At 42.5% G+C, this 17696-nt stretch overlaps 1 protein-coding gene across 2 annotated transcripts in view; it reads left to right on the forward strand.

Moving 5' to 3' along the window:
- Positions 1-17696, forward strand: part of LOC115174709 (protein dispatched homolog 1-like) — a 77771-nt gene that overhangs the window by 34834 nt on the left and 25241 nt on the right. The window contains exon 1 of one of the 2 annotated variants that reach the window (XM_029733505.1): positions 13962-14256. The exons of the other annotated variant lie outside the window; for it this stretch is intronic. The gene's annotated coding sequence lies outside the window, so the exon portion shown is untranslated. Of the gene's footprint in view, positions 1-13961; positions 14257-17696 lie in introns of those variants that run through there. 2 annotated transcript variants of the gene reach the window in all.

Below are 17696 nucleotides of genomic sequence, written 5' to 3' on the forward strand. Positions count from 1 at the left end.
GTGCCCCATGGTGGCAGTGGGGTTATGGTATAGGCAGGCATAAGCTATGGACAACCAACACAATTGCATTTTATCGATAGCAATTTGAATGCACAAAAATACTGTGACGAGAACCTGAGGCACATTGAGGCCCATTTTTTGTTTTTAAAGATACAGTGCCATTGGAAAGTATTCAGACCCCTTGACTTTTTCCACATTTTGTGACGTTACAGCCTTATTCTAAAATGTATTAAATAGTTTTTTCCCTCATTAATTTGCACACAATACCCCATAATGGCAAAGTGAAACCAGTTTATTTTTACATTTTTGCACATTTATAAAAAATTAAAAACTGAAATCACATTTACACAAGTAATCAGACCCTTTACTCAGTACTTTGTTGAAGAACCTTTGGCAGCAATTACAGCATTGAGTCTTCTTGGGTATGACGCTACAAGCTTGGCACACCTATATTTGGGGAGTTTCTCCCATTCTTCTCTGCAGATCCGCTCAAGCTCAGTCAGATTAGAAGGGGAGTGTTGCTGCACAGCTATTTTCAGGTCTCTCCAGAGATGTTCGATCGGGTTCAAGTCAATCATTCAATCAATCAAATGTATTTATAAAGCCCTTCTTACATCATGGGATGGACAAATCCACTCTGGCTGTCACTGTGATTGGCTGCAACAACACAGTCCCCAGAAAACAGGCAGGCCAACGGATGGCCAGATCCTGTAATTGAGCTTATTCTCACCCAGAATGAGGATTGGCTGCAAAAGAATCTCCTACAGATTTCAGTCAATCAATCAATCAAATGTATTTATTAAGCCCTTTCTACATCAGCCGATGTCACAAAGTGCTATACAGAAACCCAACCTATAGTGAAAACAATAGTGGTCCTAAAGATGGTCAAAGATAAAAGTAAAAAATAAAGTCAAAATAAAACATACTTTTTATTATGTTTGAATGACACTGAAGGGCAGTGTTTTTACAGTTGATGCTGGTTTGCCTGAGGCTGATGCCATGCAGGTGTTTGTACACATGCATATACACACACTCTCATTCAAATAAACGCACATATACATGTAATAATGCCAGACATGCACACAAACATATACAGTTGGCATTGCTGTTATGATTTTAGTTGTCCTTGATGTCCTTTTTATTTATTAGTGTGTAAATAAAAGTAAAAAAAACTTTGGTTTTGCATTATTTAAACCAAATTGAACATATTTCATTATTTATTTGAGGCTAAATAGATTTTATTGATGTATTATTTTAAGTTAAAATAAGTGTTAATTCAGTATTGTTGTAATTGTCATTATTACAAATAAATAAACAAAAAAAAAACGGACCATTAATCGGCAGCAGGCCTTTTGCCCCTCCAATAATCGGCATCGGTATCGGCGTTGAAAAATCATAATCGGTCGATATATATTTATTTATTTATATTTATTTATTTATTTATATATAGGGGTGCGGAATGGAATTAATTGTATTTTTATTCTTACATTTATATCATTTACATTTTAGTCATTTAGCAGACGCTCTTATCCAGAGCGACTTACCGTAGTGAAGGCATACATTTCATCAATTTTTTTTAAATTATTTTATTTGTATTTTTTTGTACTGGCTCCACGTGGGAATCGAACCCACAACCCTGGCATTGCACACACCATGCTGGCATTGCAAACACCATGCTCTACCAACTGTGCCACAGGAAACCTGTGGGGGGACTGTGGGAGGGGTCTCGAATGGTTGAGGGACAGCTATTGGGGAACTGTGGGGGAATTTTGGAGGGTTTGGGTTCACGTTTTTTGGCCTGGTGGGAGATCTGTCAATGTGCCCTTGAGCAGGGCATTGACCCTGGATGCTTCTAGGTGTTGCTCTGAATGGGAGTCTGTTGGATGACTTTTATGGTGTAGTTGTTGAGCGGCTTCCCTGCAAGTATATTGTATGTTTCGGATATTCAATAAAAAAATTAAAATAGTGGTCCTAAAACGGAACCTTAAGGAACACCGAAATGTACAGTTGATTTGTCAGAGGACAAACCATCCACAGAGACAAACTGATGTCTTTCCGACAGATCTAAACCAGGCCAGAACTTGTCCGTGTAAACCAATTTGGGTTTCCAATCTCCAAAAAATGTGGTGATCGATGGTATCAAAAGCAGCACTAAGGTCTTGGAACACGAGGACAAATGCGGAGCCTTGGTCTGACACCATTAAAAGGTAATTTACCACCTTTGAGTGCAGTCTCAGTGCTATGATGGGGTCTAAAACCAGAATGAAGCATTTCGTATACATTGTTTGTCTTCAGGAAGGCAGTAATTTGCTGTGCAACAGATTTTTCAAAACATTTTGAGACGAATGGGAGATTCGATATAGGCTGATTTAGTTTTTTGTATTTCCTGGGTCAAGGTTTGGCTTTTTCAAGAGAGGCTTTATTACTGCCACTTTTAGTGAGTTTGGTACACATCCGGTGGATAGGGAGCCGTTTATTATGTTCAACATAGGCGGGCCAAGCACAGGAAGCCGCTCTTTCAGTAGTTTAGTTGTAATAGGGTCCAGTATGCAGCTTGAAGGTTTAGAGGCCGTAACTGTTTTCATCAATGTGTCAAGAGATATAGAATTAAAAAACTTGAGTGTCTCCCTTGATCCTAGGTCCTGGCAGTGTTGTGCAGACTCAGGACAACTGAGCTTTGGAGAAATAGCCAGATTTAAAGAGGAGTCTGTAATTTTCTTTCTAATGATCATGATCTTTTCATCAAAGAAGTTCATGAATTTATCACTGCTGAACTGAAAGCCATCCTCTTAGGGAATGCTGCTTTTTAGTTTGCTTTGCGAGAGTATCAAAAATACATTTTGGATTGTTCTTATTCTCCTCAATTAATTTGGAAAAATAGGATGATCGGACAGCAGTGAGGGCTTTTTGATACTGCACGGTACTGTCTTTCCAAGCTAGTCGGAAGACTTGCAGTTTGGTGTAGCGCCATTTCGGTTCCAATTTTCTGGAAGCTTGCTTCAGGGCTCGGGTATTTTCGGTATACCAGGGAGATTATAGTTTCTTATGACAAATGTTTTGTTTTTAGGGGTGCGACTGCATCTAGGGTATTGCGCAAGGTTAAATTATGTTCCCCAGTTAGGTGGATAACCGGTTTTGTACACTGATGTTCTTGGGTAGGTGGAGGGAGTCTGGAAGGGCATCTAGGAATCTTTGGGTTGTCTGAGAATTTATAGCACGGCTTTTGATGGTCCTTGGTTGGGGTCTGAGTAGATTATTTGTTGCGTTTGCAAACATAATAAAATGGTGGTCCGATAGTCCAGGATTATGAGGAAAAACATTCACCTCTCTTGGGTAGGGAGCAGTATTTTGACGTCCGGATGAAAAGCGTGCCCAAAGTAAACTGCCTGTTATTCAGGCCCAGAAGCTAGGATATGCGTATAATTGGTAGATTTGGATAGAAAACACTCTAAAGTTTCTATAACTGTTAAAATTATCTGTGAGTATAACAGAACTGATATCAAATCAAATTTATTTGTCACATACACATGGTTAGCAGGTGTTAATGCAAGTGTAGCGAAATGCTTGTGCTTCTAGTTCCGATCATGCAGTAATATCTAACAAGTAAGCTACCAATTCCACAACAACTACCTTGTACACACAAGTGTAAAGGAATGAATACGAATATGTACATAAAAATATATAAATGAGTGATGGCCGAACGGCATAGGCAAGATGTAATAGATGGTATGGAGTACAGTGTATATACATATGAGATGAGTAATGTAGGTTATGAAAACATTATATAAAGTGGCATTGTTTAAAGTGGCTAGTGATGCATCTAATTACATCAAGATGGCATGGCGTACAGTATATACATATGAGATGAATAATGTAGGTTATGTAAACATTATCTAATATAAAGTGTCAAGTGATAAATTGATTACATCAATTTCCCATTATTAAAGTGGCTTGAGTTGAGTCAGTATGTTGGCAGCAGCCACTCAATGTTAGTGATGGCTGTAACAGTCTGATGGCCTTGAGATAGAAGCTGTTTTTCAGTCTCTCGGTTCCAGCTTTGATGCACCTGTACTGACCTCACCTTCTGGATGTTAGCGGGGTGAACAGGCAGTGGCTTGGGTGGTTGCTGTCCTTGATGATCTTTTTGGCCTTCCTGTGACATCGGGTGGTGTAGGTGTCCTGGAGGGCAGGTAGTTTGCACCCGGTGATGCGTTGTGCAGACCTCACTACCCTCTGGAGAGCCTTCCGGTTATGGGTGGAACAGCTGCCGTACCAGGCGGTGATACAGCCCGACAGGATGCTCTCGATTGTGCATCTATAAAAGTTTGCGAGTGTTTTTGGTGACAAGCCGAATTTCTTCAACCTCCTGAGGTTGAAGAGGCGCTGCTGCGCCTTCTTCACCACGCTGTCTGTGTGGGTGGACCATTTCAGTTTGTCCGCGATGTGTACGCCGAGGAACTTAAAACTCTCCACCCTCTCCACTACTGTCCCGTCAATGTAGATAGGGGCTGCTCCCTCTGCTGTTTCATGAAGTCCACGATCATCTCTTTTGTTTTGTTGACATTGAGTGCGAGGTTATTTTCCTGACACCACACTCCGAGGGCCCTCACCTCCTCCCTGTAGGCCGTCTCGTCGTTGTTGGTAATCAAGCCTACCACTGTAGTGTCGTCTGCAAACTTAATGATTGAGTTGGATGCGTGCATGGCCACGCAGTTGTGGGTGAACAGGGAGTACAGAAGAGGGCTGAGAACGCACCCTTGTGGGGACCCAGTGTTGAGGATCAGCAGGGTGGAGATGTTGTTACCTACCCTCACCACCTGGGGGCGGCCTGTCAGGAAGTCCAGGACCCAGTTGCACAGGGCGGGGTCGAGACCCAGGGTCTTGAGCTTAATGACGAGTTTGGAGGGTACTATGGTGTTAAATGCTGAGCTGTAATCGATGAACAGCATTCTTACATAGGTATTCCTCTTGTCCAGATGGGTTAGGGCAGTGTGATGGCGATTGCATTGTCTGTGGACCTATTGGGTTGGTAAGCAAATTGGAGTGGGTCTAGGGTGTCAGGTAGGGTGGAGGTGATATGGTCCTTGACTAGTCTCTCAAAGCACTTCATGATGACGGAAGTATGGCAGGCGAAACCCCGAGGACAAACCATCCCCCCCCAAAATACAATTCGGCCTACCACTATTTTCAATGGCTATCACTTTTATTATAAGCTCCCAGATTGCAGTTCCTAGGGCTTCCACTAGATGTCAACTTTCTTTAGAAAGAGTTTCAGGCTGTTTTTTTTTTTTTAAATGAGCCAGAAATTGTAGTTTTTCTAGGTGGCTCCCATTTTGGCTGTAGTGTTTCCAAGCGCGTGGAAGAGAGCGTGTTCTTTCGTATTTTTCTCCGGTAAAGACAATAACGATTCTCCGTCTTAAATTTTATCGTTTATTTATGTGTTAGGGTACCTAAGGTTTGATTATAAACGTTGTTTGACTTGTTTGGAAAAGTTTATTAGTAACGTTTGGGATTCATTTTGTATGCATTTTGATGGAGGGAAACTGGGTGGATCATTGACTGAAGCGCACCAGCTAAACTGAGTTTTTATGGATATAAAGAAGGACATTATCGAACAAAAGGACCATTTGTGATGTAACTGGGACCTTTTGGAGTGCCAACAGAAGAAGATCATCAAAGGTAAGGCATTTTTTATATCGCTATTTCTGACTTTCGTGTCGCACCTGCCTGGTTGAAATATGTTTTTCATGTGTTTGTATGCGGGGCGCTGTCCTCAGATAATCGCATGGTTTGCTTTCGCCGTAAAGCCTTTTTGAAATCTGACACAGCGGCTGGATTAACAAGAAGTTAAGCTTTATTTTTATGTATTACACTTGTGCTTTTATGAAAGTTAAATATTTATAATACTGTAGTTTGAATTTTGCGCTCTGCAATTTCACCGGATGTTGGCCAGGTGGACTATACCGTCCCACCTGCCCATATTAAGATCCACAATATTTATTCCACGGGACTAAGCTAGGTCCAGAGTATGACTGTGGCAGTGAGTAGGTCCGGAGACATGTTGGACAAAACCCACTGAGTCGATGATGGCTCTGAAAGCCTTTTGGAGTGGGTCTGTGGATTTTTCCATGTGAATATTAAAGTCACCAAAAATGTGAATATTGTCTGCCATGACTCCAAGGTCCGATAGAAATTCCAGGAACTCAGTGAGGAATGCTGTATATGGTCCAGGAGGCCTGTAAACAGTAGCTATAAAAAGTGATTGTCTCTGGCTGAGCCACTCAAGGACATTCAGGAACTTGTCCTGAAGCCACTTTTACATTGTCTTGGCTGTGTGCTTAGGGTCATTGTCCTGTTGAAAGGGGAACCTTCGCCCCAGTCTGAGGTTGTGAGCGCTCTGGAGCAGGTTTTCATAATTTTGTACTTTGCTCAGTTCATCTTTCCCTTGATCTTGACTAGTCTCTCAGTCCCTGCAACTGAAAAACATCCCCACCACATGATGCTGACACCACCATGCTACACCATAGGGATGGTGCCAGATTTCCTCCAGGCATGACGCTTGGCATTCAGGCCAAAGAATTCAATCTTGGTTTCATCAGACGAGATAATCTTGTTTTCTCATGGTCTGAGAGTTTTTAGGTGCCTTTTGGGCAACAACAAGCGGGCTGGCATGTGCCTTTTACTGCGGAGTGGCTTCCGTCTGGCCACTCTACCATAAAAAGGCCTGATTGGTAGAGTGCTGCAGAGATGGTTGTCCTTCTGGAAGGTTCTCCCATCTCCACAGAGGAACTCTGGAGCTCTGTCAGAGTGACTATCGGGTTCTTGCTCACCTCCCTGACCAAGCCCCTTCCCCACCGATTGCTCAGTTTGGCCGGGCAGGTAGCTCTAGGAAGAGCCTGGGTGGTTCCAAACTTCTTCCATTTAAGAATGAGGCCACTGTGTTCTTGGGGACCTTCAATGCTGCAGACATGTTTTGGTACCCTTCCCCAGATCTGTGCCTCGACACAATCCTGTCTCGGAACTCTACGGACAATTCCTTCAACCTCACAGCTTGGTTTTTGTTCTGACATGCACTGTAAACTGTGGGACCTTATATAGACAGGTGTGTGCCTTTCCAAATCCATGTCCAGTCAATTGAATTTACCACAGGTGCACTCCAATCAAGTTGTAGAAACATCTCAAGGATGATCAATGGAAACAAGATGCACCTGAGCTCAATTTTGAGTCTCATAGCAAAGGGTCTGAATACTTATGTAAATGAGGTATTTCTGTTTTTAATACATTTGCTAAAATGTTTAAAAAAAAACTTCACTTTGTCATTATGGGGTATATTGTGTGTGGATTGCTGAGGATTTTTTATTTATTTAATCCATTTTAGAATAAGACTGTATTGTAACAATGTGGAAAAAGTCAAGGGGTCTGAATACTTTCTGAAGGCACTGTATGTGACCAACAGATGCATATCTGTATTCCCAGTCATGTGAGATCCATAGATTAGGGCCTAATGAATTTGTTTCAATTGACTGATTTTGCTCATAAGAACTGTAACTCAGTAATATATATACTGCTCAAAAAAATAAAGGGAACACTTAAACAACACATCCTAGATCTGAATGAAAGAAATAATCTTATTAAATACTTTCTTCTTTACATAGTTGAATGTGCTGACAACAAAATCACACAAAAATAATCAATGGAAATCCAATTTATCAACCCATGGAGGTCTGGATTTGGAGTCACACTCAAAATTAATGTGGAAAACCACACTACAGGCTGATCCACCTTTGATGTAATGTCCTTAAAACAAGTCAAAATGAGGCTCAGTAGTGTATGTGTGGCCTCCACGTGCCTGTATGACCTCCCTACAACGCCTGGGCATGCTCCTGATGAGGTGGCGGATGGTCTCCTGAGGGATCTTCTCCTAGACCTGGACTAAAGCATCCGCCAACTCCTGGACAGTCTGTGGTGCAACGTGGCGTTGGTGGATGGAGCGAGACATGATGTCCCAGATGTGCTCAATTGGATTCAGGTCTGGGGAACGTGCAGGCCAGTCCATAGCATCAATGCCTTCCTCTTGCAGGAACTGCTGACACACTCCAGTCACATGAGGTCTAGCATTGTCTTGCATTAGGAGGAACCCAGGGCCAACCGCACCAGCATATGGTCTCACAAGGGGTCTGAGGATCTCATCTCGGTACCTAATGGCAGTCAGGCTACCTCTGGCGAGCACATGGAGGGCTGTGCGGCCCCCCCAAAGAAATGCCACCCCACACCATGACTGACCCACCGCCAAACCGGTCATGCTGGAGGATGTTGCAGGCAGCAGAACGTTCTCCACGGCGTCTCCAAACTCTGTCACGTCTGTCACGTGCTCAGTGTGAACCTGCTTTCATCTGTGAAGAGCACAGGGCGCCAGAGGCGAATTTGACAATCTTGGTGTTCTCTGGCAAATGCCAAACATCCTGCACGGTGTTGGGCTGTAAGCACAACCCCCACCTGTGGACGTCGGGCCCTCATACCACCCTCATGGAGTCTGTTTCTGACCGTTTGAGCAGACACATGCACATTTCTGGCCTGCTGGAGGTCATTTTGCAGGGCTCTGGCAGTGCTTCTCCTGCTCCTCCTTGCACAAAGGCAGAGGTAGCGGTCCTGCTGCTGGGTTGTTGCCCTCCTACGGCCTCCTCCACGTCTCCTGATGTACTGGCCTGTCTCCTGGTAGCGCCTCCATGCTCTGGACACTACGCTGACAGACACAGTAAACCTTCTTGCCACAGCTCGCATTGATGTGCCATCCTGGATGAGCTGCACTACCTGAGCCACTTGTGTGGGTTGTAGACTCCGTCTCATGCTACCACTAGAGTGAAAGCACCGCCAGCATTCAAAAGTGACCAAAACATCAGCCAGGAAGCATAGGAACTGAGAAGTGGTCTGTGGTCCCCACCTGCAGAACCACTCCTTTATTGGGGGTGTCTTGCTAATTGCCTATAATTGCCACCTGTTGTCTATTCCATTTGCACAACAGCATGTGAAATGTATTGTCAATCAGTGTTGCTTCCTAAGTGGACAGTTTGATTTCACAGAAGTGTGATTGACTTGGAGTTACATTCTGTTGTTTAAGTGTTCCCTTTATTTTTTTGAGCAGTGTATTTCCACGCTATGAGGTTGAAATCATACTGTGACATTTTGAAAATGATGATAAAGCCCTTTTAGTGTAAGAGCTGTTTGAAAAGACTGCCTGAAATTTCAGCCTGTTTTGGTGGGATGGAGTTTTGGCCTGCCTGGTGGTGACATCACCCGGCAGTAAATTAGTTAATAGACCAATAAGAAAGAGAGTTCCAAACCTCTGCCAATAAGAGCTAGTTTTCAGTTTTCCCCTCTCCACTCAGACCACTCCCAGACAGTCCTAGCAAAATCCTTGTTTAAGAAAGGGCTCTTTGCTCAGAAGATATATATATTTCTTTTTACAATTTTAACTGAAAACAATCACAGTAAGGTACTTGATTTTTACACAGAAATGATTCAATGTTGAGATAAATATAGCGTCATTTTTCCTTTTTAAAAATGTGTCATGACCAGAAGAGGAAGTATACCGAGGTGGCTCCTCTAGCACTTGAGGAGAAGAGGTGGAAAGGGGACTGAGGTGGAGAGAGAGAAAGCAGAGGGTGCACTGCCGCTGTATGCGAATGGAGGACAAAGGCCCAGTCACACTGCTCCAAAGCCCTGACACCATGTGAAATCCTTTATAAAAACAACTGTATTAGAGGGCAGAGCCTGCTTTTGTGCCAAAGGGCTTTATGAGGGTGGTTGTGGGGTGGGAGGTTACGTCCCAGTCCAAAGCTGGAGCAAGGCTGAAGAACAACCCACTGTTCTAAGAATCATTTCCCCTTGTCATCCCAAACATAGAAATCTAAGTTGTTTTGTCGGTTTGTGTTTTGGGATTGTCAAGTGTTTGTCCTAGTAATTCCTTGTGACCTAAAATAAGTTTGTTCTTGATCATCACAATAATAGGCCTATTCCATCCTGAGAGGACTTGAAAGGAAAGGACAAACCATTTATCAGCAAATAACAGAAATGTAATTTCATTGGCTCTGCCGTCAGTCTGTCAAAGTGAGCAGTCTATCAAGGAGCAGGACACTAATCCGGACACTTCTAAAAAAATCCCGCTATGCCCTCAGACAAACCGTCAAACAGGCAAAGCATCAACAATACTTCTGCCACGCTGATCCTCAACACTGGGCCCCCTCAGGGGTGCGTGCTTAGTGCCCTCTTGTACTCCCTGTTCACCCACGACTGCGTGGCCAAGCACGACTCCAACACTATCATTAAGTTTACTGACAACACAACAGTGGTAGGACTGATTGCTGACAACGATGAGACCGCCTATAGGGTGGAGGTCAGAGACCTGGCAGTGTGGTGCCAGGACAACAACCTCTCCCTCAATGTGAGCAAGACAAAGGAGCTGATCGTGGATGGCCCAGTACATCACTGGACCTATATACTAGGCGGTGTCAGAGGAAGGCCCAAAAAATTGTCAAAGACTCCAGTCACCCAAGTCATAGACTGTTGTCTCTGCTACCGCACGGCAAGCGGTACCGGAGCGCTAAGTCTAGGAACAAAAGGCTCCTTAACAGCTTCTACCCTCAAGCCATAAGACTGTCGAACAATGAATCAAATGGCCACCTGGACTATTTACATTTACCCCACCCCTCCTTTGTTTTTATGCTGCTGCTACTCACTGTTTATTATCTATGCATAGTCACTTTACAAATGACCTCTAACCTGTACCCCCACACATTAACTCGCTACCGGTACCCCCTGTATATAGCCTAGTTATTGTTATGTAATTTACTTGTTACTTTTTGATTTACATTTTTTACTTTAGTTTATTTTGTAAATATTGTCTTAACTCTGTTTCTTGAACTGCATTGTTAGTTAAGGGTTTGTAAGCATTTTCACGGTAAGGTCTACACTTGCTGTATTCGGTGTGTGTGACAAATAAAAATGTGATTTGATTTGAGTATAGAACAGGTGCTTGTGATCTCATTTACACCTCCAAGCTGTCCATCAACACCTATGAGAGGAATGCAGTTTAGCACTACGGCCATCCAGCTACATCACTCCACTATCTCTTTTATTTCAAGCCAAGATTTTTCAAGCTTATTTTCATGTTTTTCTTCTCTTCCGGGAAGGAGGCAGGTCATATGGATGTAGTTTAACTTTCTCCAGCTACTCCAGCAATTCCTTGCGCTTCCCGTGAATCTCCAACTAGACAAAGAGGATTATTCAGCACATTTGACTATTCTTCTGTCTTTGGTCATGGGGAGACGGGAGAGGTGAGGCCTCAGTTAGTGCAGATACAGTTTAGTGTACTGTAATAGTCTTAGATTTAGGCCTAATTATTCTCTTTGGGTCTTGCCTGTCTCTGGCAGTAAGTCTTGGCTGTCCCTGCGGACTTGGGGAGCGTTAATCGGGCGGGAGATGTCCGTCCTTACTCTAGAGGTGTGAGAGGGGATTGGGTTTCCCTGGGTTTTCCGAAACCCAGACACACAGAAGCCACAGAGCAATGTGAGCAATGCTGCAAGATACTGCCCCCCCCCCCCCTCATTACCACATGCAGGGGTTGCACAATGGGGTTGTAACATTACCTGACGGTTCCTGCCTGATTTCAGCTTTCATGATTGCCTATTAGGTCACCGTAAATGTGCTTCCAAATCAAAAGCGAGTTGGATCATGTTTAATTTATAGCAGGAAGGCTTCGTGCAGTGCGTGTTTTTTTTCTCTTAGCTGTTTGATGTTTTATGTCCTTGGAATGTGCAAGAGGGAGCGGCTTTGGCTCTACCTTGGGCATTTGTGCTGCATTTTGTTTAAGCATGCAGGCTTAAATGTATTTTGCATCTGTGTAAACCCGAATGTGCATCTTTTGTGTGGGATCATTCAGTTGTCTACAGTATTTTTTTTGTCACCCAAGTACTTTCAACATTATTTTGATCCTTGCATTTAGGAAGTACAAGCTCCAATTGATCATGCTATTTCAAAACTTTAGCATATTTCCATTGGCGCTCCAAATCTTAACAGGGAACAATTGTCTTACTCCAAGTCAATTCCTGTAAGAGTTTAGAAACAACTCTCTCTCCCTTCCTACTTCCCTTCATTTTCTCCTTTTTTCCATTTTTTTTGTTGTTGGCTGACCCTGTCAGTTTGATGAGCTGTGGGTGATCATTGCTGGGACCAGTATGCTTTGATTACAGCTCCTTCCAGTTACTGTGCCCTTTGATGTGGTTTCCCCGTCCAGGGCTGCAGCGGCCCGCCAGCCAGCCAGGCTCTTGTTATTTCAAAGGGGGAATCCTCGCTCCACTCGGATGGCCTGGGCTGACCAGGCACATGACCACCACAGGCATGGCTGGATACTGATACGCCAGGCTTTAGTGTGATAATCCTACCCACTCATGAGGTTTAATGGGGCTATAGGCACTGCCCTTTAACCGTAAAGCTGTTTATTCACACAGAGCTAACCAGCCTGTAATATAGCCTGTACTCAACTGTATATTAATAGGTGATAATCATGTTTGGTCACACGCACAAGCTTTCTTGTTGAATGGGACCTTCTTCGTTCTGAGTTGTTATTTTTATAAATCCCTTGTTATTTTCTATTTGTAGCCTACGTAATGTAGTGTAGGCCTACTGGATGTCTGCTTTGCAAGTAGGCCTACATTAGGCTATATTGTTATTGTTGGCTCGTGTTCATTTAAACAGGGAAAGTGTTTGTCTAAAGATTTGTGTTGGATGTGGAGAAGTGCTGCTAGGGTAACATTACGATAGCTTATTGAAGCTACAGAATTGTAAATATATACTGTATAACACACCACAATGTATACAGCAGTTTACGATTCAATGAAAGTTGACTTGTCTTAAACACAACTGTTCTAAACATAGAAAACCTAGGATACTTTCCATGTAGCCAGCACCCTACTGCAGTGCACTGCATATTATGGTGTGCTACATGAACTGTGTCCTGATGCTAGCAGACAGCTGAAATTAAAGCCAGGTATGACCTCTCTCTTCCCATGATTCCACGTGACGAAGAACCACTGAGCAGAATGCTCCGAGCACAAAAAGTGATTTTCCAGGAGTCTGGAAGATGAGCTCTTCCGTGTTTCATCTTGTGGAAAGATTGTGATATTGCATGGTATAATGGAGATATGACAGGGGGGCAACATGTTGGTGAAACAGTCCAAAGGATATGGTCATCATTTTGCTGTGTGGTTCAACTGTTGCTTGTGTTTGGTTATTATCAGAAAGTCCACTGTGAGTTTTCAATCAAACCACAGTTATTTCAATGGTAATGGGCAGGGTGGAGAGGTCTATGAGGTAAAGGGGAGTATATTTTAGCGGATGATTAAGTTATACAGAACACAGCCAAAGGACTGAACACTTCTAGTGTACAATCTTTCATTTGATGTATGACGCCATGGATGGGGTCATAAAGAAGTGATTATTTCACGACATAAGTAGTCTGTTGACAGCTGATTTTATTGGTCAGTATAATGTGTAAACTTGATGTTGGGTCATTTTTCTCGCACACATCCTCTGACTGGGAATTTGTGTAAAATGCATTTAGATGCCTAGATTCAATATGATCCGCGGTAGATCCGCGTTAATAGCAATGTCCGATTGAGCCTACATATGCAGCATTTACCGTGAACATAACGTTGGCCTTAAAAGGTGCATAGCGGACAAAGCACGATTGGATTGAATCTGGGACTTAGAAACCTCTCAATAATAGTCAGTGATTGACTGAATAACATTTTCATCCTAAAACAAGCTCCTAATATTTTTTTTCTTCCTTTTCCTGTCGTGACAATGAAATAAGTCAGAGACTCATAAGACTGAAATGTTAGTTTGTTGTGCTGTTTACCAGTGGTGTTGAACCTCCGTTCCTCCAGCTGGCGTGTGCTGCAGAGGCACTGATTGGGTTAAAAGTCTCAGAGCATCATAAACATCCTATCAGTGGGCTAGTGCGCAGTCCCAGCCCTCCGCCTACCCGAGACAGGGTGCATGTGTTTGTCATTCTGGCTGTCCGCTTCCCCGTTAGTTTCTGACTTCTTTCGCTGCGACTTGTTGCTCTTTTTTTGGAGTGTTTTTTTTTAGTTGAACAAGTGGTGGATACTGTAAACCGAAGCCATTTTCGGTGAATATTTTAAACTTCGACGAGCACGAACGGAACGCAAACATCTAGAGCTCCAACACTTCGATAAGGTATCAAACCTGTGAAACGGTGTACTTTTTTTTATGTATCCGTTAAATGTCGACTATGCATTGATTCTCTGAAAATACGGATGTTTTTATACCCCATAATCTAAATGGTTTAAATATATATATGCGTCTGTTGTTCCTACTGTGTATGGTACTAAAGAGGGGTTTTATAATAATATACAGATAGCGGATTCCGTCTCCGCTGCTGCAAAGTATCGGAACGACATAATGAAAAGGGCAAGTGATGTTACGCCTAATGGGATGTCCCGGTCTTTTTCTGAACACCGGTGGAGCTTCCTCTCAGAATATTAGTTTTACACGCGTTTTCCTCTCATTGTGTAGCCTACATAACTTAAGTTGATCAACATTATATTTGGTAGGCTAATATGATCATATAGGCCTATCGACATAACGGATAAGCTTCTTGTTTGACAGCAGCTTCGTGTAAAAAAATAAAAATAAAAATGGTAGTCACAGCATACTTTTGAAGATTTAACAAAAACTCCGTTTGACAAATTATTTTATATGGTTTCATATGTCATAATGGTGCAACATATTACAATTGTATTTTTTAATTCCTTATCTGTGGAGCAATGCATTATGTATAATAAACGATGGTTATTAATGTATACAATAGAAACAACACTTTTCTTGTTTATCTTCATTTGAGCTTCACATTGATTGTTTGCAGCATGACGTTATGATTACTACAGCAGACTAGTTTATTTACCTATTTTAACTTAAGACACTGTACTAGCCTTGAGCAAGCCAACTTCATAAAGGTATGTAAAACCCAGCTGTGGAAATGGGCCAAAGGGTCAGCCTTGTCAAAAGCTTCTCCGACACTAGAATACAAATGCCAAAGTCCTCATACATAGTCCTCTCAGGCATGTGCTTGTAGTTTCCAAGATGTTATTAGGCTCAAGTTATTAACTGTCTTGACTGAGTCCTCATAATTGCTGTCTATTAGCTTTAATTGAAGGGATGAGGTTCTTTGCCTCCTGCTGCATACCTGGTAGTTTCACAGGTCTCACCCCATAATCATGAACTCAACTTGAAAGCTGAAAAACGCATCCCGTTATTCTCAACCTTTCCAGTTTCCACAGACCTCATGTCGGTCAAACAGCGTGACTGTCACTTCTTAAAACAACTCGTTTTGGTTTTGAGTGCAGTGTTCAGATCAGCGTTTGCAGATACACACTGAAAAAAGGAGCTATAAATAGCTCATTGTTTATTAATTCAAACAAAGTTAAGGGCGTGTTGTCAGCGTTGGTTTTTAGGGCAGCCGTCCCACACTGATCGATCCGTTATTTCCTAAGGGCACAGACCCCTGTTTGTGTCAGACTGCAGACTGGTCTAGATGTCTCACCTGGATGGCAACCCTCAGTATTGGAGCCCACACAGCCTCCTGCTGAATTCCTGTGGCAGTGGAGCAATGTTGAAAGCAGATGTGTACTGGTAGAGGGATGCATTATTACGTTGTGCAAATGATTATTTAGAATAATCACCATTTTTCATATCACAATTCCATTGACAAAGGTCCAGGCTACTTACGTAAGTCTCTTTTTCATACTTTTTAATTGTTTCATTGACAGCTTGTAATTTTATTTTGAATCATTGTTTGTAACTTGTCATGTATGGTAGACTGAAACCGTAACCCTAGTTTCCGCTGCACTGCCTGCTATTCGGAGCTCTTCAGACAGAGGTTGAAGTTATTCTCTCCCCCCCATTCCCACAGCTCTGACCCGACCTGGCTGTCAGTCTCATGTTACCCCCTCACTCAATTTGAGGCGTCGCGGAACACAATCATTCACATTCACTGCATCGCATGGCTGTTTCCCTGCATGGACATGAAGTTTAGCCTAGTAGGCTATATGATATATCCTAATGGGTGTCGGTTGAACACAAACACGTTTAGTTTGCCGTCAAAATATTGGATTTAGCCTACGACTGTGTACTGTGTTTGCATGCTGTCACATAGAGACAAGCCAAACTTTGAGAAATGGGTCTGTAGTGAGTTTTTTGGGAGGGAAAGTTATTTGCAAGTAAGCTGTGTCATGAGTCAAGTTTGTTTTGACAGATATGTGAAGGTTTTTAAAAGCAAAATGTCTACAAGGTCGGTAAAATAAGGGAGCCTTAAAAGTCCAATGCAGCTGTTTTTATCTCCATATCAAACCATTTCTGGGGAACAATTAAGTACCTTACTGTGATTTGTTTTCAATTAAAATGATCAAAACGAAACAAAAATAGCTTCTTAGTAATGAGACATTTCTTAAGTAAGAATTTTGGTAGGACTGTCTGGGAGTGGTCTGAGTGGGGAGGGGAAAACTGAAAACGATCTGTTATTGGCAGAGAGGTTTGGAACTCTCTTATTGGTCTTTTAGCTAATTGACCACCTAGTGATGTCACCAGACAGGCCAAAGCTCCATCCCACCAAAACAGGCTGAAATTTCAGGCAGTATTTTTAAACCGCTCTTACACTAAAAGGGCAATATCCTCATTTTCACAGTATTATTCCAACCTCATAGTGTGGAAATGTATTTAAAACACAGGAAAATCAAATGTTTGACTGCCGTGGGCCTTTTTTAAATGTTGCATAGTTTATCAAATAGGAAAATCAAGGGGAATAGAAGCTACGTTCAGTAGATTTATTTTAAAGGCTATATGTTATCAGTTATGATCTGGTAGTAATAGTTTATTGCTATGTTCAGGGGGATTTCTGCACTGTAGTACATTTCCATCTACTAGTGCACCTCCATGTCTCTCTGTCCTAGGCATGATGCGGATGAAGTAGACAGTATTGTGTGGGAACTAGTGAGAAGTCGTCTTTCCTCGCAACCTCAGCTATTAGCCTTAAAGGGAGATGAGGTTCGTCCAGGACTCCCCTTCACATTAGATTGAGTTCGATTTATTCATCTGGGTTTACGTCAAGCCTGTTTCAGCGGGGGTTGGAGTTGGGCAACGTTCCAACTTCACAACCCACCACTACCGTGCATTACCTGTGAAAGGCAATTCACTGCTTTTGAAGTGTGTCAAGCGAATCATGATTAAACCGCAGACATTTTTCCCCCTCTTACTCTAAAATGTCCCAACTGAAGGTATTTTACATTACACATAGCCTGAACATATTCTGTCATAGGGGCTGAAACTCTAGCATCATAAAGACTTGGAGACCTCTGTTTAATCTCATTCTGTTGGAACCGTTTTATACATTTCACAATGTGGAGAGAGCGCAGGCTTCCCTGCTCACAGGCTGCCAATTCATACCCTATCATATTCATACTTTATAAATCACACTTCAGACAAAAATGGCAATGAAGAAGAGAAATATGGTTAAAGTGACAAATTTGCTGTTTAGCTTTGAGTAAATCAATGAAGATTGATCCCTTGACTTTCGTCTTGCTTGCACCTGTTCCCAACCTCTTCCTCGTCTAGAAAGAGCA

This window comes from Salmo trutta, chromosome 35, assembly GCF_901001165.1.
Source record: "Salmo trutta chromosome 35, fSalTru1.1, whole genome shotgun sequence".
NCBI lineage: Eukaryota > Metazoa > Chordata > Actinopteri > Salmoniformes > Salmonidae > Salmo > Salmo trutta.